The 22,750-nt window shown below is 42.9% G+C and overlaps 1 protein-coding gene and 1 long non-coding RNA gene across 9 annotated transcripts in view; one reads left to right on the top strand and one right to left on the bottom strand.

Moving 5' to 3' along the window:
* ITPR2 (inositol 1,4,5-trisphosphate receptor type 2) overlaps positions 1-13,685 on the bottom strand; it is a 286,834-nt gene extending 273,149 nt beyond the window's left edge. For 2 of the 8 annotated variants that reach the window (XM_049822316.1, XM_049822317.1), the window contains exons 1-3: positions 5,716-6,273; positions 2,096-5,545; positions 171-293 (exon numbers count right to left, since the gene is read on the bottom strand). The gene's annotated coding sequence lies outside the window, so the exon portion shown is untranslated. Of the gene's footprint in view, positions 1-170; positions 294-2,095; positions 5,546-5,715; positions 6,281-6,543; positions 6,977-7,081; positions 7,180-13,318; positions 13,528-13,670 lie in introns of those variants that run through there. The other 6 variants (XM_049822308.1, XM_049822311.1, XM_049822309.1 and 3 more) reach the window with 6 other exon arrangements.
* A 294-nt stretch (positions 13,686-13,979) lies between these two features.
* Positions 13,980-15,261, top strand: LOC126047980 (uncharacterized). The gene is made up of 3 exons (XR_007508737.1): positions 13,980-14,148; positions 14,274-14,383; positions 14,472-15,261. It is a non-coding gene; the product is annotated as an uncharacterized LOC126047980 (long non-coding RNA).
* Positions 15,262-22,750: the final 7,489 nt, after the last annotated feature.

Below are 22,750 nucleotides of genomic sequence, written 5' to 3'. Positions count from 1 at the left end.
GCCATCATCATATTCTTGCTCCTTTTCCACCCCTCATGTCTTAAGAAGATGTCTGAATTTCCTGCTCATCTTGTCTAAACAGGGGAGGCTCCTGACAGAAGTTGAGGGGTTTTATGGATTTCAAAATTTTCTGATTGGAAAGACTTTAATCCCCCACCTACACAACCTACCTCTTGTATGAAGTTACAGATATATAGGCCACTTCAGTGGAAGCAAACCAGACCAGTTAGAGGCTTATACAACAGGCAGCATTGATGTTTGTTTTCATGAGAGCAGAGGATAGTGCATTCCAGCTGCAGGGGCAAAGGGGGAAGAGAAGAATGCCTTTAACTGTTTTAATACAATAGATATAGATGGGACCAGGCTAAAATCCAGGCAGGCATCCCAGAGCTTAAGCATGCAAGTATATGAAAGTTTGGACCCAAAGCCTTGGGCTTGTTTCTCACCTTTCTAATGGGGGGGGGGGGGGGGGGGGGGGGGAGAAAGATCAGACCATTCCAGACATTTTGATATTTAAAATCCAACTCTGATTTTAAAGCCCATCTGTAGCTGGAATATTTTTAATATACTTATCTCAAGCAACGCACAATTAACAGCTTACTTGAGGAAGGCCTGGCTTTTAAAGGCACCTAATGAAGTTTCCCACACAAACAGGAGACGCCCATTACCTTGTGGATATTAATATTTGAGACAGCCTAGCTCTTCCCTGAGCACAATGGCATTTCAAAACACTTGGACGTATAAAAGACGGCATTACTTGGCCTACAAGTTGGATCAGAGAGTGCCAGAACAGCTTATTTTGACAATACCCGCACACAAGAATTGATTTATTGCTGGTAGTGCTTTGTTTTATTTTGCCTATAGCAAACGTCAGAGTACTAGATGATTTCTTGATAGATAGCTGTGGGGACTCATTTTGCCTTTTTTCTCATCGTGGGAGTTAACTCTTTACTGATGTTGTTTTAAACAACGTGTTGATATTCGTGCCATACAAAATATTAAGCATCTGGTTACAAAAAAAACCCCAGAGTACCCTGGGGAAAAAGAGGCCCGACAGAGATAAATGTGATTTAGTAACATAATAAAGCAGGAGTGTAGTGAATCATGCAAAATAAGCGTCATTATTTGATTGAGAATGAGAAAACCAGAACATGGAGCATTCAGTGCTGGCGTACCCACTTTATTCAACTTGGCTTCGTAGGAACAGGAAATTCTAGCTAAATTCGTAACACCTAAATAAAGGACTTTCTACTGGAGGGAAACACGTTTTTCTCAACATTAGAGGTGGCCCCGAAAATGAACAGCTCTCACCAGTGATCTTTTAGGGGTTTCACTAGGGCATAGATATGAGCTTTGCACCCTCACTATCCAGGCACACTCATTCGCATTATGGCACGCATGCACGGACGGGGACTAGCTGACTTGCTGTTCGCTACATCTGAATTTACAAGAGCAAATGTATGTATTAATTCAAGTATTTAAATAATCTCTGGTTTGCTATAATAATCTCTTGAAACAAAGCAACTTAGAAATAACGAAAACTGAATTTATTTGTGAATTAATTAAGTAAAAAGAGTTTAGATTAAAGAAGAAGCCTGGACGCCCTTCAAACTGTGGCACAATACAACAGCTATGTAAATAAACTTCTGAGAGCAGCTCCAAGCCATTCAAGCGAAGCTATTTTTCCTTGCGATACATTCAAGCCTTTTGAAATAAGTTTCCAACTGTTTAACGACCAAAGTTGTTCATTCAAAGAGCCAAATACGAAAACTCGACCAAAGCAGAAAGTACAATGTGCCTTTCTTTGAAAACATCTATATAGAAAGGATGCTTTATTTAGAGGATTCAGGAAGTTGAAGCGTTGCCTTCTATCAGCTCACAACCACAGAGCAAGCATCAGGAAGCGCACAAAAATGAACTTACTATTCCTACGTGGAACAAGTGCCAACGGTTACACCAAGTTTGCTTTCAACCTTGCAGAACTCCCTGCCAGCCCCCCCAGACTTATTAATCAGGCAGCGTCTCCTGGGTTTTCTTTTCTGCTTGGCTGCCTAAAAATGAAGCTTTTGCCTACAAAATAGAGAGACAGACATACCTTGTTTGTATTTTCTCTTCTGTTGGCTGTCATGAGACTTTGGAAGGTTTAAACCTGAAAACACTGGGAAAAAAGTGAATCATCTTCATAGAAGGAAATGAAAAAAATACCTTCCTTTTCAGTCCTAGTCCACTCCTAACCATTACCTATGCAATAGAAGAATCAGTGGACCTGTAGAGTATGGTGACTGTAATTACAAAGCAATTGTGTTTTGAGTCATGTCATTAATACCATATTACCAGCTGACCCTGTGGCAGTGGTTACAGTGGGGATACAGTGTAGTTCATATACAGCAGTCCTTTAAATTCATTATACATGAAACCATACAAGCAATGATGAACATTTGATTGATATATCTCACTGAAGCTCAATATCTTAATTTTGGAATTAAAAAAAAAAGTTACAGAAGTTTTGCAAAAATTTCCATAAGAAAGTCCAAGAAAAACAAGAGCTCTTGTAAGAAGCCTAAAAATGCAGTTATATTTGCAAGCTGGATAAAGTGGCAGGAATTAGTATTCCTAAAGAATATGGCTAACATTAAGAAAAAGTGAAAAATCTCTGTAATTGCAGTATAGTGCAATTTAATTGCAATCATGGAGCTTGAAAAGCGTACCTGAGGAATACCTTCCTGCCTCTCTTAAGCTATGAATCTTCTTTTGTTTGTTTGTTTTGGGGTTTGTTGGGGTTTTTTTTCCGCTTAACCTGTGGAAGCTTTGCGCTTTAGGACTGCTTAAAAAGCCTTGTGCTTTTGATGGTTTTTTCTGATGATTTTTTTTTTCTTTTTGAAAAGCTTTTTCAAAATTAAACACTGCTTTTTTGCAGGAAATTTCTCCTTTCACTAGCATACTGACCATGTTACTCTTTAGAAAGTTAAAAAAAAAGGGGGGGCTGTGCCAGCTTTTGCTTTCTTTTTTTCTTTTAACCACTTTAAAAATTACCAGAGTGGAAAGAAAATTGCAATTAGTTTTGCTGAAGCAGCTGTCACCAGGCCCACCCTTCCTGGGCCACGCTAGCCTTTTTAACTTCAGGATGGAGCATGCTGCCCTTTCTGGTGGGCAAGACTACTTACTGGTGAGCGACCTCCGAGGATACAGCTGAGTTCAGGCAAGGATGACGGCTGGAAAAAGCAGATTTTCTCAGGAGACCCAGTCTTTCCTTTTGAGAGCAGGGGCCCCGCAGCTTCACCCTAGACCTATTCTAGCTTTCAGATGGGCAAAATAGACTGCAAATAACACATTAGGAAGGTGAGCTCAAGTCAACAGGCTTGCCAACAGTAGTTGGAACTGCATTTCCAGAGAAGTCATTTAGGGAAGTCTGGAGGCATTAAAACCCAGCTGAAGTAACTCCTCTCACTCACCCCGCTCTAAAAGCACACCACCAAAATCTGATGTTTCTCAGAAATGTTTTGGGAAGATAAAAATAGAGATCAGGAAGGATTTTTTTTTTCTATTGGTTACTGTGCCTAGAGAACTAGGTAGGTACAAGATAGGGAGCTACAAGAAATTCTTTGACAGTCTCAGCCCACCATGCCCTCACTTCTGATCAGCATTGGTGCTTCTGGGTGGGATCCTTCCAAAGTCTCTTCCACCCTTACCTGTCCCAAATGCAGATTACTTTCCAGGACATTATGGAATGATTTAATTAGCACAACCAAATGATGGGGCTGGGATTCCAAGTAGGCAGAATATATCTTTGAGGCCAAGTATGGACCAAGATTTGAGGTTCACACCAGCAATATTTCAAACTGATTTCATGCCTAGATGAAGGAAGTGCCCTATCTGGGAGATGTTCTCATTGGATTTCTGTCATCTCAGCCCAGTTGTGCCCAGGAAATAAGAGCTTGAATAAGAATGGATTCATTAGAAACTTTTTTTTTAATTAATATGGAATTATGGACATCACCAAAACACTACTGCACATTTGGATCCCCAGATTGGAGTTTCTCTCTTCCTACTGGTCCAGAATACAGCATATTGAAAGAAAAATCTTGTCCAAAAGCATGTTGAATCCCAAACTGCTAAATTTACCTGGAACTAAAAAAAAAAAGCCTGCGTACTAATTACACAGAAATGCCTGAACTGCTTTTTCATTTAGGAATGCCACTTGCATTTACCTCTGTCCCCCACCACACGTCAATATTTGACATTGTACTAATCATGTAAGTCGTGAGTCACAAAACAGATTATACCAAACAAAGACCGCATTAAGGTCATGCCTTGTCCCTGAGGAGTTGGGGGGTTTTGTTTGGGTTCTGGTTTGTTGGGTTTTTTTAAATATGATCCTCATTTGGATGTCTTCATTAAATACTTTAAAAGTTCACATAACACAGCTGAATCCTGGAAGGCTGAGACATACAATTTCATATCCTCTAGCATCATAATATTTAAATAGAAAAGTAACGTGCATACTTAAAGAAATCCCTGTTTCAATACTATACAAAAACTAAATCACTGAAATAACCTCCTATTTCTCAGTAGCTCTTGCAAGATGCTTTGCATCTTAATAGTAGTTGAACTTAGAAATATGGATATGTTTAGGAAATTAGGTTTTAACTAATCTGTAGGCAACTGCAGGAATGCATTAAAAAAGCAGAATCATTACCCGTGGCTTCCATTTTGTCAATCTGAAAGAGGAAAAGTTAGCAGCAGGTAAGTTATTCTACCAGTGAAGTGGGGGATTGTTTAAAAGGCACAGAAGAAATGCATATTGTTAACATGTCATAGGCAAAGAAACTGTTGGAATTAGCTGACAAGAACAAAATTTAAAAAGGCATATAGATACCTTTAGCACCACACTTGGCATTTTCTCCTCAGTGCACTGCAGTAACATTGAATTGCTGGTTGAAAACAGATGGGAAACATAAAAGTCAAGCCTCCTATCTGACATCAGCACAATTAGCACCTCTGTTTCACAACCCTGGCTCCACCTGTGGGAACTGCTATCTTTTCAGTGGCAGGGACATAAATGTACAGAGACAATATCATGCTTGTTGCATACTTGTTATTCAATAGCTGCAAGTGCTAAGAACGTGCTCACAAGATATATATGGAGCGGGACTGGATCATATCAGTGCACAGGCTGGATGGAGATTCAGCCACAGATTTACTAGAGATATAACATTTTAATGAGAAAATTAAGAGCGTAAAGGCAAAAAGAAGTCCCAAAAGGAAAAAAATGCTGATTTCTATAAATTTTCTCATCACAGTACGATTTGCTGTCTGACGTCTAGAAGACAAACATACTTCCTGTGGCAACCAGAGCCTCGAGAAATCCCCTGAACTGCGTCTCTGCCGGCTGGGGCCACGTGGCAGCTGTCTGAGAAAGCAAAAGGGGAACAGGCAACGGCTTCCACCAACGCAGCAGAATGGAGCAGAGTGAAGATACTGCTGAGCCACTCGCCAGGACTGCGAAGGTGGCAGATGATGTGGTTCATCCTTGATGTCGTTTCTGCTACAGTAATACACAAAAAAGCAAAACTAAACCAACATTTCTGCAGCATGCCAATACTGTGATGAACCCACCCCTCCTCCCAGTACATGCTGCCAAGCCACTACGAATGTGCAACACAGCTGCACCCCAAGCTTTCATTTAATCCTTGTTCGTCTCTTCCTACCCATTACCTTTGTTTATCTCCTGTTTTCAGTCTCTTCAACAGCTGCAAAGCCACTCCATCCTCATAGCAGGGACAGGTAACATCCGCTGCTGCTGCTGCTTCCTGATGTCCGTCCTTCTTCCTTTTCAGCCCCTGGCTCATGCAGACCACCTGTGAACATCATGGAGCACAGAGGATTTGGGAAGCAGTGGAGAAAAGAAGCCCTTCCCCAGCATCCAGAATCTTTCAGTGTATTCCGATAGATAAAAGTTTCCTCTTGGCCATCACATCTGAAAAACTGGTTTATCCCCCATTCCCATAGTACATAAGAACCACATTAACAAACACATCTTGACGAACTCCATGTGAGAAAGCTAAGTATTACCAGAGTAGGGGTGAGGAATGGAAGAACTGAGATATCCAAGAAGAGATTTATGAATTAATTTAGTCACTGAGAAGCAGGCATTTAGGAAGATTTATTTCTTCTGAGAACCAGCTGAGCTGTTGAAGCACTTGCAGAGAACAATGAGACACCGATGCTTAACCTGCCTAGCTACCTTTGAAAAGTCTGAGAGGCTCCTATCTGAATCTTAAACACTGTTGAAGGGAGCATTACGTGATGTCTCCAAAGGCAGGGGCAAGGCACAGTGGTGGTGTCTCCAAGTCCCAAGTTGGAGCTCAAACCACCAAGAAGTTCTGGCAGTAGGAGAGCAACTGGATCTTGTACTTTAAACCCCAGGGATACAACAAGGGGGAGGTTGTTTTGTTTTAAACTCATCCCATGGAAAGAGAGAATGCAAACTTGACTGACTGGTGTAGTCCTCTACAGACAAATTCGAATTAATAGTGTTCTTACCACAGATCATCCACATCCAGTTGCAGTGTCTACTCATCAAAACAAATGCTCAGAAACCCTGCAGAATGAGGCAGACAGCCCAGAAGGAGCAGGCTATGGCAGGTCGGGGACAGGACGTTCCTCCACAGCAAATATTCCCCCACCAAGTTACGTGTGTGGGGCAGAACCACAGGAGGAGTGCCGGGATTGCTGTGGTTTATATCATGTTACGGGTTTTCATTTTGATTTTTACAGCTAGCATGAAGTATGATACTTTTTTGATGCTTAAGTTCCGAGAGCTTATATTACAAGGTGGCAAACCCTCCTGAAAGGCTGTCACACACGTGGCAGAGAATGACCTCCGGCATGTGGGAGGTGCAGCGTCGACTCAGACGGGACTTCGAGGACTGCGGTGTTTGCAGTGTACTGGCAGGTACGCGCATCCCTCCCCTCTCTGTAAAAAGAGATTGTAGGTTACTGTGCAGAGAAAGGAAAGTTGTTGCTTTTCTTCAGGTGCCAAACTAATAATTGGTATTTATTCTTCATAGTGCTGTAGTACCTCGGAGCCCTTGTCAATCATTAGGACGCCGGTGTGCTGGACATCGTGCAAACAGACCAGGCGGCAATTTAGCCTTTACATGCGACCTCAGGTAAGGGCTAGGAAAGAATAACGAAAAATTGGTGGTCAAGTGCACATATTGTTTAGTCCCTGAAATGCAGAAGAATTTTTACCATTTTCAATGGGCTTTTATTCTGGTTGCTCATCAGGGTGTGGTGCCCACTGGTCCATCCCAGACACCCACATGGGTGCACATACACAGCCTGATCTACTGACAAATTTCTTCACATCATCACACATCGGTTTACTGGCTGCAAAAGGGATAATTTGTGTTCCCTGACCAAAATCCATGAACTTGCTACAAAATTCTTATGCTTATTTCCAGAAAAAAAACCCAGTGTATCAGTAACATATGACAACATGAATGGCAAAGAGATATCCCCCAAAACAAAAGGAGAATTCAAATTAAGGGGAACACCAGCAAATAAAGGAGCCGGCTTATGTGTTTCTAATGAAGATAAAAGATTAATGGGAAAGACCATAAACGGAGAACGAGAGGAATCATGTATGGTTTATATTGTGTGTAGAATTAGCTGACTGTGTATTGCATAAAGCTCAGAGTAAATGAACTACACCGGGGGGGTCTTGGATGCTCTTAACTAGTAGCAAAGCAGCTGCATTGCATTATTTCCCACTGATGTTCTTACTGGAAGTATATTCAACTCATTTCTAAATAAAGTATTTTCTGTACCCAAATGGCAAACAAATCACTGATTAAATGGAGAGATAGCATACCCAGATGATTTGCATCTATCTAACTGCACCTCAAGTCATATAATTATGCATTGTAACACCACTGCGAAGAGCTTGAACTAAAATTCCCCAAAGACAGAGCTAGTAATTGCTGCAAAATGAGGTTACTAATTTATTTTTTAGTATCACCCCCCGAGGGGTGTTGTGATGCCTGAAGGTCCCCAGTCTCCAAAACAAAAGTAAATGTAACTCTAGCCTTTTCCACATTATTTTGTGTTTACTGATATGAAAGTGTTTCGTAGGGGTTTTTTCCTCCCAAATCTGTGTGCATGAGACCACTTTCACTCCATAGCTATGGAAACCAAGGGGCAGACAAGGCCAAAACCAGAGTGATGTCCTTTACGTCCTTATTGCTTGGACTCCTGCAGCGAGATGCAACAAACCCACTGCTGACAATTGCACTCCTGGGACCAGTGTTTGCATCCCAGCCCACCAGCTCTGCAGCACAGGTCCTCACGACTAGACCTGCAGAGCAATACCATTTCCACGTCCACAAAGGACTCACCTCTGTGCTTCCTCGCAAGAGCACTGGGGGTAAGACAACAACTCCAAACCTGCACGAAGGCGATGGCAGGCAGGATAGGCAAGCTGCAACTGCTCTTTAACAAGCTTCAAAATTACGTTTATGTGACAGTTATTTGGGAGAGGGAGGCATTGCTAGTCACGGCTTGGATTACAGACAGGAAAAAAGTGAAGCAAATACAACTTGGGGTGGAAAATAATTTGGCTTGTGGCACTTTTTTTTGCAGCATTTATTGATAATAATTCAAAAACATTTGTTTCTAACTGCTGCACATCTTCTAAAAGCACTCTATGGTACGTCTCCTATGCCACTCACCACCTTCACCACTGCATTTGAGGAGCCAGCTTCCAGCCTCTGCCTCAGATTTGCTGCCCAGTCTACCCCAAAACACCGGGCCTTAAACATGGGAAAAAGAGGGAGAGAAAGAAATCTCTTAACTCCCAGCTGGTGAAAAATATTCCTAAGGTCCAAATAACTGCATTCCTGATGCTCTAATACATTTATCTGCTACCCGCTCAACAGATGAGAGTCCTACACATGCAGACATATATAAGAAACCTCTTAAAAAAAACCGTTCCAAGGACTGCTTCAAAACGAAGCCCCCTCCTCCTTCCCAGCTCCCACAAGCTGGTCTGTCTCTCACCAGTCCAAAATTACAGGCTGAGGTGTCTAGAAACAGGAATCCCCTCCAACTTCTATTTGTCCTGGGGCGATGAGACAGATGAGGTTTCTTCCAGCCTTTCCTCAAATTGCTCCTGCGAGGGAGCTACCCTGGACTGTAGCCAGCTAAACCCTTGGAAAAGAGGGAACGTCCTTTCCAGACCCCCTAACAGGTCCCAGTGCTCAGTAACTAAGTGGCACAGGGGTTGTTAAGGGTTGACACTCTTCCTTTTAGGAGAAAAATAAGGAGCAAACCAGACAGTGGCTGTATTCCACTGCATAAACCTAAGGTTGGCCCAGACCTCATGTAGGGGTACACTTCTGTCCCTCTGCTCAAAAATGATATATTAGAACATGAAAAGGTTCAGAGACAGGCAATAGTGGTAAACCAGCTTCCATGAAAAACAAACAAATGAAAACCCCCAAACCCACCACAATAAAAGACATAACACTAAGTGTGCGAATATTGTCCAATAGTCTGCCACATCAGGCCTGGCATGAGGAGAGTTTCCATGAACTGATGTTTGCCCCTCTCTGCTAGCACAACTAAGAGGTGCAGAGCGAAGCCACAGAAAGGAGCCACACACAGAACAAAGCAAAGGCACATGGTCCTTTGGCAACAGGCAGCACATCTGCAGATCTCCTTCCCCCAAGATGTGATGCATTGCCAAAAGTTTACACAGGTTCATGGGGAGCCTGGGAAAGTTCACAGAAATCAACCAAAAATTGCTGTAAACTGAGACACCTTATCCAGCTCATGGATGTCCTGAATTGGCTGGAGGAAGCATCACTCCATACATACCTTGTTCTTGCTTCTCCTCAGGCATCCACCTCTGGCCATTGCTGGGGGAGAGGATACTGAGCCCCGTGAACCAGGAGTCTGAGCTGGTGTCACCATTTCTGCATTCCTGTCACTACTGAAGAACATGGCTAAACTTTAACTGGTTTTAACAATTCTGGTCTTAAATCCATTTAACTTGCTTAGAAAGGCTAAGTTTATAAAGCAAGCTACAAAGTTTGGCATGCAGCTTACAAGGCAAAGCCAACTATCATCATCTTAACTTACCCAAAGAAATTCCAACCAAATTAAAACACACACATACTATATATATATATATATATATATATATATATATATATATATATATATATGGAGAGAGAGTCTCACTGCTACTAGTGGACTGAATTGTCCCTGGGATTTGCCCTCAGCCCCAGCTGAAGCCTGGGAAGAAGCAGTCAGGCTCTGCGGTACTGTTGAACATTTTCATGCACTGGGATTCAGACTGCTTTGTAACCTGCATGCCAAATTCTGCTCTCCATATCATCATGTAATCCTGCTGGTTTTAACAGCTGGGTTGTCTCCTTGCTTAAAAAAAAAAAAAAAAAAAAAACAACAACAAACCAACAAACACAGATTTTTCAACTGCATAAGAAGTGCTTCCCACAGTAGAGCTTTCTTTGGGCCTTACTGAAGGTGATGTCCTATTCCAAGGGCTGGACCAGAGCAAACACTGGAGTGTCTCATCATTGCCTGTAACACCACAAGTGAGAAATAAAGTGACGCCAAGGGCTGTGGCCTGCCAGCTCCTGAACCAAACCTGAAGCCTTGGCTGTGCTGTGGGAAGAAATGCCTCAGGAATTTAGGATGTGTATACAAAATGGATCTCTGAAAGCACAGTGATCCCTACCACCACTCCCAGCAAACCTCAGTCAGACAAAACTTTCCTTCACACTTGAGTTGGAATTTAGCTGGAGCAAAGACTGATGAATCTCACTTCTTGTTGTTTGAATAAGGAGAAACTGCTGATATCCTGGCAGGGCAAGTTTGCCTGCCCTGCCTGCTCCTGTGTCACATGAACCAGCTGTAGAGACAAGATGTTTCGCTCAGATCGTTCACTGTAATTACCTGGACTATCTCTTGTTTACCTTGGTGGAAACACTGGTACATGCAGAGCATGGAGCGTGCACCTCTGTTTTACCTGCACTGGCAAAACCACACAGAGTAAAGATCGAGAGATTAAAAAGAAAGCTTTTTCAGCATTCTGGCTCAGCTGCTCCGGAAACCCTAGGAATCTGGGAGCAAGGATGTGCATAGACAGGTCTGGAGCACTTCAAGCAGCTGCTGGCTTTGCCAACTCATCATCTTCTTCTTCCAGCTGCACCGAGCCAAGAGGGAGGACGCGACATCATCAGCCTCCTTTAAAAAAGGGGCGACGAAAGCACAGCGTGGTTACCCTGCCGCAGAGCGGCTCCTCGACAAGCACAGCTCTTGAATGCCGGCAAACCGGGGGACCGAGGGATTTGGTTTCTGCCGTGCTGGGGTTGAGGTTTCTGGCTTGGCTAAGGACAGGTCCTTCCCTCACCTGCCAGCAGGTTCTCTTCAAAGCTGTGAGCCGCCGCATGGTTTTCAGAGACATTTCATCCTGTGAGCAGTGCCTGGATTGGCCGTGCTGCATACAGTCATTTGCAGACCTGTTCTACCTCCAGTTACCCGCAGGCGATCACGGAGCCCCTGGTTTTGGTTTGGGGCGGCACACGTTTACAGTCCCCGAAACCTGCCCAGCAGCAGCTTGGCATAGTGGAAGTGCTCAGGATTTACATCCTGATGGCCAGACAGAAGCAACTCCACCATTTGTTTTAATAATAACCATCTAAAGATTGCTCGGGGATCTCTGGGAGCTCCCCAGCTGTGCTGCAGGGCGAGGATGAAAGGGGAACAGCGGGTGCTGCTTGCTCAGCACATGCCCGGCCCGCTCCAGCCCACGGGTCCCATCAGCTTGCCCACCTCTGAATTTAGCTGGTCAGTCCTCGTATTAGCCCTGCCTGGACACGAGAGGTGGGGGTCTCTCACGTGCCCATGCTCTACGGTGCGTTGGTGAGGCAGAACGGCGATGCTCGCCGTTTCTCACGGAAGGTGCTGTAATGGGGCTGACGCTAATCCGTATCAAGGAGACACAGGTAGACTTTAATCAGACCGTGTCATTCAAAACAAAAAACGCAGTTAGCAACACAGCAAGACTTCAACTCTTCTTCATCTGTCTATACTCGGGTGGGGGAAGGGAAGGGGAGCACAGAACTTCTGTAAAAGCACAGAGGGAATTTTTACAAGATAGTTTCTGAGGTTCAAAAGCTAGCTTAATTTTATAAGGCATTTTGTTCCCCAGGTACAAGCAGCAAGTATTATTTAAATCATTGTATACTTAGAAAGAAAACACTTTTTTCAAGCTGAAGCCCAAGTTGTCTCAGGATAAAAGTTACAGAAGTACAGAGTAAGACCACAGCCTCTGCTGTACCACTGCTGTCTCTGTTTTCCCCACACTTCCTTAGTGTAGTTTCCATGGTCCCATCACTTGCCCGTTTTCCATCCTATGTGACCACTGGAGCTTTCCCTCTCCATTCCCTGCTCCTGGGCTTGCTCCTGCACAGGCAAAACCACCGGCCAGGCTACAGCAGATCAAAGATCCGAGCTGTCAGTATTCAAACCAACTCCAAAGCAGATAAAAGCAGTTTGCCTGCACTCTACTAACTGCACAGACAATGAAAGGCCATTTTCCCATGTAGTACTTCATTACAAGAGTCACTGACAACATGAACAATCCAGCAGAAAAGCCTGATCCATCTTATAATACTAACTTCACTATTTTTCACCTCTTCTAATAAATCCCAGTTTGGAGACTGCAGTGCAATAAAAATCGCTGGAGAAAAGAAGTCTTCAAGCATAAAACTACCACAAAGCCTACAGTAGCTCCTTAAGGTCTCAAAATAAATTTTTTGGTTCACAGGTGTCAAATTCCCAAGGACAAATATCCATCTCACTTATAATTTAATTTCCTGAATTGTAATTTATCTACTGAAAGCAGAGCTGATTAATTCTCATGTGTCCCATCAACTTTAAAAAAATAAAATTGTTTTCCTCCTCCTTTTCTAAGAGAACCACCAATACCAAGGATTTCAGATTCTGTTTTTTCACCCACAGTGAGAAACAAAACCCTACATCTGAAGACGACCAAGCTCTAAGGAAAGATACTCGGTTTCCAACATTGCATCCAAGACAACTCTTAAAATTTTTTTGAGGGAGCACATCCAACACCAGTGTTTTCCTTTCTTTGACACAGGTAATCCTGTGTGACTGCAAATAAATATTTAATTTTCCCTCTTTGCAAAAGAGATGCCTTACACAGGAATACATTACAGAAATTGTTTCTGTTCTTTTTAAACATATGCTCCAAGGTTGACGCTACCTTGTAATCCCAGAAGTTGAGCCCCTTGCTGTTCCTGGTGAAATGAGCAGTTTACAATGCAGTTGGAGCACTCCTGATAAGCAGAAATTGCTTCCCTGATCCTCCCTGCTGGGAGAGTCTTGGACAACCTTACTCTTTCCTTAGGTTACTTTGACAATAGCTCTCCTTTGCTTGAGGCCAGTTTGGGCTGGTTTTTAGGGTACGACCATCTGGTAAGAAAAATAATTTTTTATGTTGCTCTGATCACCAAGTAGAATACTAAAGAGATGTAGATTAAAAAAAATAAATCCTATTTTCAACAAAAGTAAAAGCCACTCCATGACACACTCATCAAATATTTGTAACCACCCACCTCCAGTGCCACTCCGCAACGACTTAGGGCTTGCTGTAAAAATATTCTGAGGGAGAGGACAAAAAAAAAGAGTTATCAGCAGGAATTCTGTTAATTGTCACCAAAAACCTTTCACTAAATCATTTCCTGTCCTCCAAATCCAGCTGGAAGCGTTCACTGGCGAGAAAACGGACACACAATCGCATGGCCCTGCCGGACAAACGGAGGAAACTGCGTCCTATCATAAATCTGTCAGTCATGTACCAAATGGGTATCGTGAGGGTTGGGTTTTTCTTCCCCCGCAATTATCACTTGGCAGACAGACACAGAAGCAGAGTTTGGAGATAAACTATTTGTATCATAGGCTTTTTTTCAGTGGTCCAGTCCCACAAATTCAACTTCTCACAGAGCCAACGCCAGAGCAGTGGAAAACCAAGTTGGGGATCAGAAGGGGCTCAGGAGACCTGCCCGTAGTCCTGCTCTGCTGCTGGTCTGCAGGGTGAGCTTAAAAGATTTCTCCTTTAAAAAAAAAACAAAACCAAAACCCAAACTGAAACAACAAAAAAAACCACAACAAAAACCCAAACCAACCAGACAGAGCAATAATACTGCCTTCCTTTTTAGGTGCTTTCAGTGGATGAGCTAAAGATCAATGATATCAAGTATGAAGTTAATCTATTTAATGCAAGCAGATCGTTGTTGTTTTGATGTGTCCAGGCATATTTGAGAAATAGGTAAGTGGGTAGAAACAAAATAAACAAAGAAAACATCTGTGAGTTTCAGTAACAGAAGAACCATAGCCAGACTCCTTTCTCCATACAGTTGGTCCTGAAAAAAAAGTCAACATTTGCCCAGCGGTCTGGTGCTCGACTACAGATAAACAGAGGTACAGCCACAAAGTCAACCAGTCCTGGTGAAGTCCACTGGACAGACCAGCGGCAGAAGGGAAACAGAGAAACCAAGAGGTAAATGGCAGGAGCTACAAAGGAATTTGGGGAAGCAGGGAAGCCTGCAGGCCATCTGGCACATGGGCAAGGGGAGTCAGGGCCAGGGCTGGACAGCAAGGTGTGAGGAAGGTCCATGGGTGTGGAAAGAGTCCTTTAGGCAAACGTCTTGGAGGCCGGAGGTTGCTAGGCAGGGTCTGGGTGGCTGCCCAACAACAGGCACCCAAAAAAATGATCACTTAAATGCTTTGTCAGTTCCTGCCAGGGGCAACTCAGGCAAAGGCAAACACTCATGGCCAAGGCAGGATTGAAACCCGGCTACCCGGCCTCCTGGTCCAGCACCCAGCCAGGAGGTTATGGTGGTACTCTTGTCCCACTTGCAAAAGGAAACAACAGCAAAATCTGTTACTGCGGCAACTTTAGAGTGGTGACTGTTGCAGGCACAAACATTATGTATGCAAATAAAAGCATCCAGGCACAACAGCCTGAAAAAAAAAATTTAAAGCAAATAGCCAGACTGGTATTTGCAAAAATAAGAGCCTGAAGTAAGGCTCCTAGATCCATAGATAGGTTTTTAAATAAACAGGAAGCTCTGAAAGACCAGCAAGAGAAGAACGTGAACTTTTCCTAAAAACTTAGCTCATTCATCTGATGCCTCAGCAGAGCACCAAAACCTACTGTTGAGGTCCGGCTTTGAAAATGCAGCCCTGCAAAGACTGCTGCTGTCTTTTTAGAAGAGCAATTAGTAAGCTCAGCTAAAGGCTTTTTGCATTATTTCATGCATAATTTAATTTCAGGCAAGGGGCATTTATACAAACAAAATTGTTTTGGCTTTCTCCCATCCCCCCAAGTTCAACACAACTTATAGGCTGGGGTTGATTCTTACTGTGCTCCACCTTACTCTTTGTACAAGAGCATAAGGTAGACATGGGTCACAGTATGCTTCTTGGCCTCATGTTACATACAAAGAATATTAAAAAAAACTCCACCAACTAATGGGCACCAATTTGCGCTTCTGTTCAGAGGAGATCCCTTATCAGAGAGCTAAGAATGTCAGAGGTGCTGTGCAAGACTACAGTGCATTGATAGACCTGTAAGGAATGCGCATGCACAGCCCTTTCACCCGGTATACTTAACTCCAGCTCCCTCACTTTCCTTAGTGTTAAATTCACTCAAAACCTCAAGAGCTGCCTCCCCCCGGCCCCTTTTCTTTTCTTTTCCTATTATACTGATAACCCTCAATAAAGACACTTGAACTTCTCAACAAGAGCCATGCACATACTTAGCAGGGTCTTGGAGCAAGTCTCAACCCACTCTAAAATCTGACAAATTGTTTTTCTTTAATTTCTGGCATATTAAATATTTAGGGATTATATTCAATCCTTTATCAAAAGTCCTGGCTTCATCACTGATAAGTCATATGATTTCTCAAAGACATGAAAGCAGACTCATGGCTGTCTCTCTGTAGACACCTCAATAACTGCAATCATTGGTTTCACACACAAGACAAGACTTTTCCTGAGCCGTGGTTTTCCGGGCAACACTTGATTTCACCTACAACGGGGAGAAGGCTGACATAAACTGTAAAAAAAGTGAGGCAGAAACTGAATCTCACAGGTAACTATGGGCCAACCCAATTGAAAGGAAGCTGTGAACATTGTCATCAAATCAAGAATATAAATCCTGCTTCTACTGAGACTATCATAGGATATCCTTTATTTTAAAGATAAAAGTATTTTTTAAGTGATATTACACTTTGTTCCTTTCCTTTTGTTGCTTCTTTGCAACAGAGGCAGCCTGAAGTGTTTTATTGAGGATATGGATTTTTATTCTGCTGAAGTGTTCCTAGAAATAGCAGGAATAGCTCACCCAGATGGCCCTGAGGGACACAGAAAATGGGTAGCCTTTTTAAAAAAGAAGGCTTCCAGGAACTAACCTTCCACCTTGGTGTCGTAAGGAAATGCAGCTTGTGCTATTATTACAGCCTGCCCGTACTCTTTGAGAACCCGATCCTCTCCCCAGCCAAAAATGCCTGACCCTGTTGTTAGCCACTTCAGAGCATTTGGAAGGGGAGGGAACTTAAGGACGCCTTGAAAATTATGTTCTTTCAAGTTGTTTTGAAAACTAGAAGTTGGGTAAAGGACAGAAGTCCAAACGTGTGCCCCCACTGAGGGAGGGGAAAGCCAAACCCAGCCCCGCTCGCCTCTCGCTGCCCTTCCCCACGGACGATGTGGCAGAGGAAAGAGCTGAGATCATTAAGAGAAACAAAAGGGAACTGCAGAAAAACCTGAAGGAAACCAGACTCCATTAGCTCCACTGCTCAGACAGCAATTTGTTTAGTTAATTGCCAAAGTAAAACAAACAGAAAGAAAACTATCTGGGAGGATAAATTGGTAAGAGGGATCTGGCTGTAAATTTGCTTCCTATCCCCCATCAGCCAACAGCCTCTCAGTTTCTGCAATACAAGAAAGGCACATGGGTTTCAGCTGTTGTTTGGTTTTTAAAGAGAGAGCTTTAGGACTCACTTTAAACAACAAACAGGGTGAAGGAGGGCAAACAGACCAACTGCCCCATTTTCAACACCTTTGAAACCACCAAAGGGTGAAGGAGGTGCACTGCGCACCCTAAACCCAGCGAGCCTCTCACGCACTGGGCAACGCTGCTGCCTCCTCCGCATCTTTCTCATTACTTTCTGGCAGGGCTGAATTAACTCTCCTTATGAGAAAGATCCACATCGGGTCACAGGGAAATACGATTTTTCCTTCTTTCCAGCAAAGCAGATAGGAACTAATATAAAGACAGAGCAATGCCAACAGCATCTGTATTAGTGGAGGGACAGCGCTGGATTTAACAGCATTTTGAGCCAAATTCAGGGCTGGTGCCAGGGGAAGGGAGCTCTGTCCCAAACTGTCACATCAGCTAAGAGCAAGGCTAAACCAAGCCCATTGAATGAGACAAAAAACATTATGAGGTTATTACAGCAACTTGTTTGAAAATCTGCTGTGGGAAGCCAGCAACGCCAGCTGAATGTAAAAGCTGAGCCTGGGAGCGGCAGCAGGCACCATAAATAAGGTTCTGTCAGCGTGTCCATTATAAACCTTGTGCTCTTTGTTTGGTACATAACCCACCCCCTTTTAAAAAAAAAAAAAAAGAAAATCACACGAGGCTGGAACTTGGCACACCAGCCTCCATCCTGCCCCAGTGTTTGTACAAACCTTGGCTCTGGTCTGGCTCCTCCATTTGACCAAAATAAGGGGGGCGGGGGGAAGGAAAAAAAAAAAAAAGAGTACATTGCCAAAAGATTTCAGTCAGTAGCTCCATTTGCCATGAAGGACAGCTTAGAGTAGTATCAGCTGATAGGATTTCTGAAATCCCTTTTGAAGTGATGGGCCATGTTTTTATTAACGGCTGGAGAGAGATGCAGGCAGGTTTAGAGATTTGCAGGACTCTGATGAATTTAACAAAAGGTAGAAAGCCAAAAGTCCTACTTTATGGGCAGCTCTAGCACCGTCTCCTGTCTCCCTTCCTGCAGAGCACAGCATTAAAAACAAGACCTTCCTACAAAAGAGCATCTTTATTCAAGCCGATCTAGTGACCTTTTCCTTACTAAATAGCTAATAACTTTGAAAAGGCCAACATTTAATATCATTTCAAGTTTTATCAAAAGATGATCTTTCATTAAAAAAATGGAAACTTTGAATTTAATCTGTTTTTCTCATTTTCAAAGAAGTTGAACTGGAAGACAAAAAGACGGCACTTTAGAAAATTAAACCATCAAAGTAAAGTCTTTCTTCTCAGTTTTTAAGTCTCCCTAGGAAAAAAAAAATCTAAGATGAAATAGTACGGGCTTGTCTGAGCAGGAAAGTTTTATCTGCTAGATATATAGCTGTAACTATGCAAGTGCCTGAGTCCTTTTAATATGACCTCTTCCAGCTCAGTTTAAACAGTTTGCAATATCATAAGCTAAGCTTTAAAGAGGAAAAGAAAACCATAATTTGAAAAAAATTAAAATGCTTGTAGCAAAACAAGAGTATTCACATGGGTAGTTAAAACCAAATTTAACCCTGGTATAAATTCATACCTTGGCTTTCATGTTTAAACTTTCCCACGTAGACAATTTCTCAGAGGAAACATGAGGGGTTTAGGAGGGAAGTGAGGTGGGAAGTGAAAATACTTTCCCAGTGCAAAGCAGAATGAGAACTCAACCCAAGTAAAGACAAGGTTTAAGAAGCAGCTTTCCCTCAGATGTTGTTCCTTTGTCCTTTCCACTCTTCCCCCATTCGTTTTAAAATAAGAGAAAAAGGAAACCTGAGGCAGCAACTCAAAGATAAACACCAATATGTTTAACATTCATAAAATTATGGATTTTTTTATTTTGAAGTAAGAAAAGGTAGGAAAAGAAACCCAACTCTTTCTGACACTTATCAGATACCAAAACGACTTTCTCCATAATTTGCATTAAGCCACACTAGACACCTGCCATTTGACCCCACTTGAACAGGCAAGGGTGGAAGCAACAGCTCAGTGACAACACTAGACTTCCTCCATATCAAAAATAAAGCGTGCGTCCCCCTTTTAACACAGCCCTACCTCTGGATAGAGGGATGAGCTGTTAAAAACAACCCTATTTAATAAAAGCGAGGTAAAACGAACACTTGGAAATTAGCATGTCTTCTGCCCCGAGACTTTTTATCCCTATGTAGAAAGGGTGCGTTACCACGATCACGCTAGTTCTGGCTGGCCTGTCACACAGAAGCGACATCGGTTTAGACACACAGGAACACCCAGGCTCCTCTCTTCCACCATATGCATTTATGTCTTTCCCAACCCCCACTCACCAGGCTTCTGTCTTCCAGAAGCAGACCATAAGTTTATTGCAACAGTCCCAACAAAAACATTCTGCATAAGACTCAATGCACCAACAGCCCTTTTGCAGGCATCACTCTATGTTACTAGGCAACTCCAACACAAGAGTCTTTTCCTGGAATATAATGGAAGTCAAAGGAAAAAGGTGGAAAACTCTACTGAACAATTCGGCAGAAAATGCGCTACCACCAGACTTCCTGTTATGTCAGTGCAAACCATTCTGAAACTGCCTGGCAAGTTATCAAGGTGTGGACTCCAGGGCTGTCAGCACTGCCAGCTTCAGACATTCAAAAAAATAATGAATCAGACCTCCTAAGAGAAACCAAAATATTATTTTTAAGTCATCCTCTGCTTGCTGAGTTTTCTGGGGCTACTGGGAAAATATCTAGATTTCCTTTGCAGCAGAGAAGGCAGCTGGAATATCACTGTGTCTTAGAAGGAAGTTAAAATTGCCAAGCAATTGCTTGATTCCAGGTGCTGCGGCTTTAATAGATACAAAAAAACACCTCATTGAAAAACATTAGCTCTGTGGTAGAGGCCATAAAACTCAACCATTCTAGGCTATTTTGGATGTTGCAGGAGACCCTAAACCCCTCCATGCAGGCTTGCTAAATATTGCAGAGAGAAGCATTTGACATCTGCTCCCCCCTTCCTCTAAGCAGGAGTGACAAGAGATTACCTTAGGCAGGGGCAGCACAGCGAAACAAGACAGTCATGATTTTCATTTTACAAGTTTGTTTCCCCTCCCTTGTTTGATCACTGAGTCTGTTTTGGGGGGGGGGGGGGGGGGGGGGGGGGGGGAGAAGATAGTGTATCATTCAGTTGTGTTCTTTGGTGTTGCAGATAAAGATTTAGGGGTGGTTTTTTCCAGTTTCAGAATCCTATCTGCATAAATATAGTACAGACATCATAGGAAAAATGTTGTGGAACATTCGTAGGAAAAAGATTGTGTCTAAATCTAGAACTGAAGCAAAATAAGTAAGCTTTTTTTGTCTTCACAAGTACTTACAGGTGCTCCCAAAAGATCCTGTTTGTTTCAGGTGAGGATGGATTACACTTACCCACCTTCAGCTATGTACCTGGTTCGACTGAGTCTGGTCATGAAATGACATGAGAATGAAGTTATTCCGTAAAACTTCTGATATTTCTTGGTTGTGGTTGGGAAATAAATACTTTAAACCAGGAGTCCTTGTTTCTCGATGAGCTACATTTGTTCACAAGTTTTCCTCCATTTAGCCATAGAGCAGCACTTTAGATGGTTTCTGTGTTTATCAAAAGGCATTTACCCAATAGGCTGCCACATGCCTGTGTCGCAATTTAGCTAGAAAAATTAATTATGAGCTCAGTAATTGTACTACAGTGAGAATTACAGGAAGTCACCAGAGAAGTTTTAAAAATCTCATTATTTTAAGCTTCTCTAGCACATTCATGCAAAGTATTAGTAAGTTTATATCCAGACCACTAAGATAACATGCAATGTGAAAATACTCTGCCTCGCCTGACACTACAGAGCAAATACATGATATTGGCAGCTGTTAAAGCCAGTAGGTCAAAAGTTACTAAGGCGGGATACAAACAGGTGAAACACTCACTGGCATTTCCCCACCAGGAATGCAGGTGTGTCCATGGGCTTTGGATCCCTGAATTGGGGCAGATGTTGCACTTTTGAAGGTGGTTTTAACTACTTTCAGCTTACAGCAACCAAGGGATCTCAGAGCATTCCATCATTTTAGAGCACACTGATGATTCATACATGGTTACATGGCAATATTTACTAGGCTCTCAGGAGGCAAATTCATTAGGAGAGATTAGTCAGTTGTCAAACACCCATTCCCTTGCAAAAGAATTATAGTGTCTAAATAAAAGTTCTCATCTCCAACTTGAACTTCCACCCTACCACCTACTCACTCTTTTCATGGTTTCATAATTGGTGAATGAAGACATGCCACTGTGTTTTTAGAGACTGCAGAAGGAAGGAACATGGGAGACACCGGCAATGAAAAATGGAGATTTGAGTGTAGCAACTTGTTTCTCAGCATAATTGAGCATAATCAAAGAAGCACAACTTCTGATTTATTCAGAGCCAATCACAGCTGCAACAGAAACAAACTTTGCTGGATACAGATTCATCTCCCTCCAAAAGCAGCCAACAACCTCAAGCGCATTCAGTGAGCTCTGCACACCTATCAGTAGGGCAATTTGTTTTCTGTTTTTTTCAGTCTACTTCCAGCAGGACACACTGCAGGCTCTAGTAAACCACTGCGTTTCAGGAGATACCTCACAATTTTTGTCTTTGCATACGAATACTTAGGAGCATTGATTTACATTACTATTTCTCACTGTGTCCAAAGCATGCTCTACTCATCGCTAAAATGGAAGAGATCTGGGCAATGGAGCATGACAGAAAGGTTGGCAACTACTACAAAGCACACTGCAAACACATCCACAAACAGAAGGAAGAAAATACTTGTTAAAAATCAGCAGAGCAAGGCCTCTTTCCTAGATACATGGCCACTGAGTTTGTAGAGCCCATGCAAAGAGGGCCGTGCTTTTCAAGACATCCTGCTGCTGTAAGAGCTGTAACAAGAGAGTACTCATTGCACTGCTCCTGCAGTCACCCGGGCCCAAAAGACTGTTCGTACTCTTCCAGCTGCATCAATTGGTTTAGTAAACACTGTTGCTGCTGCCTACAATTGTTTTCTTCTTGTGTGCTTTTAAATAAAGCTAACCTAAGCAGGACAGACCAAGCATATTGTATGCCCTCCTCATCTAAAAGTTGGAAGCCACTCACAGGTTTATGAGAGCCCCACACCTGCAGGAACTATTTTACTACTTATTACTGCTTTTATCTCCTCTTGAAAAAGCAGCATCAAATGTACCAAGTCAAAAGTCCAGCCCTTGATGCTACAAAGCAAAGGATATTGACTCTGTCTTTGCCCTCGCAATTTGTTTGCCATATGCCGTACTCACCTCTCCCTTCGCCAGCACTATCACACAAAATCCTGGCAGGTCAGGTTACTGTGCTGTTTAGCTGGCTCTCCTCTAAGCCATATGTTTAAGCCCCCCCTGATGAGGCCCTAGTGTAGCATTTCATCTCCTAGAGACCCAGTGGGCTTTTATCATGACAGAAGCAGAGATGGGAGCAACAGCGAGTCTAAAGGAAACTGGGTTAAAAAGCATTATGAACTGGCTTTGTGCTACGTGGTGTTTTCTCATGAAAAACCTTCAGCTGAACGGAGCAGCCGTGGTAAGTACGGAGGCTTTTTAAAAGCCTGTAACCCTCCCCAGAAG

Source organism: Accipiter gentilis, chromosome 18 (genome assembly GCF_929443795.1).
Source record: "Accipiter gentilis chromosome 18, bAccGen1.1, whole genome shotgun sequence".
Classification (NCBI taxonomy): domain Eukaryota; kingdom Metazoa; phylum Chordata; class Aves; order Accipitriformes; family Accipitridae; genus Astur; species Astur gentilis.
The sequence above is the reverse complement of the archived record's forward strand: the minus strand, read 5'-3'. Positions and strand labels throughout refer to the sequence as shown.